Raw genomic sequence first — 1,071 nt, 5'->3', positions numbered from 1 at the left:
GAGTTTCAACACATCAACTTCTCCTTCCTATAGATCCTATTATCAAGTTCTGCACACCATTTCTTTCTCATCATACTTCATACTTCTTACATGATGATTTTAGTATGTACAGTTGACCCTCATTATTCAGATTCCATACTTGCAAATTCGCCTGTTTGCTAAAATTTATTTTTAAATTTTAAATCAACATGTATGGTGCTTTTACTGTCATTTGCAGAGAATGGTGAAAATTTTGAGTTGCCTGACACACTTGTCCCCAGCGGAAATTGAACAAGGTGACACTCTTCTTATTTCAGCTCTCATACTTTAAGGTAAATGTCATTTTTATAGTCCATATTTCTGCATTTTTGTGTTTTGTTAACTTTACTATTTAAAATAGCCCAAAACATAGTTCTGAAGTGCCGTGTAGTGTTCCACAAGGCTATAATGTGCCTTATGGGCAAAAAAATGTATATTAGATAAGCTTCATTCAGACATGAGTCATTGTGCTGTTGGCCATGAGTTCAATGTTAATAAATCAACTACATATTAAATGTCTTTAAACAGAAACACACATAAAACAATGTTATGTATTGAGCAGTACACAACAATGTTATGAACAGAAGCTTTCAGGAACATAACCTTGTATTTCACCCAGGAACAGTGCTTCCATATTCATTGTTCATGGGAACTTTATAGATAAAGCTATCATAAATAATGGTAATTGATTGCACCTTAGTGCACAACCAGATTATAAACTTCTTGAAGACCCCTTTATTCATCTTTTAAAAAAAATTCAATTTATTTAAAAAAACAGTTCACTCATTTCTAGTGAATAAGAATTCCTTATCTTTATGTAACATATAGCACAGTGCTATTCATTGACATTTTCTAAAAGTTATTTAATATTACCAGAGAACAGACCATTTTTCAAGTTAATATAACTTTTCCGACAAACCGTATCTAATAAACATATCAGTACTGGAAAGCAAGTTCAAAGATGACATGGGTCAAAGGCTAGAACCTCCAGGCAGGGTTTGCTTTTAAGACTAACACACTGAGAAATACTTTAAAACAAAAGACAACCACAAA

Source organism: Rousettus aegyptiacus, unplaced genomic scaffold (genome assembly GCF_014176215.1).
Source record: "Rousettus aegyptiacus isolate mRouAeg1 unplaced genomic scaffold, mRouAeg1.p scaffold_m13_p_2, whole genome shotgun sequence".
Lineage (NCBI taxonomy): Eukaryota > Metazoa > Chordata > Mammalia > Chiroptera > Pteropodidae > Rousettus > Rousettus aegyptiacus.
This window is presented reverse-complemented; position numbering follows the sequence as displayed.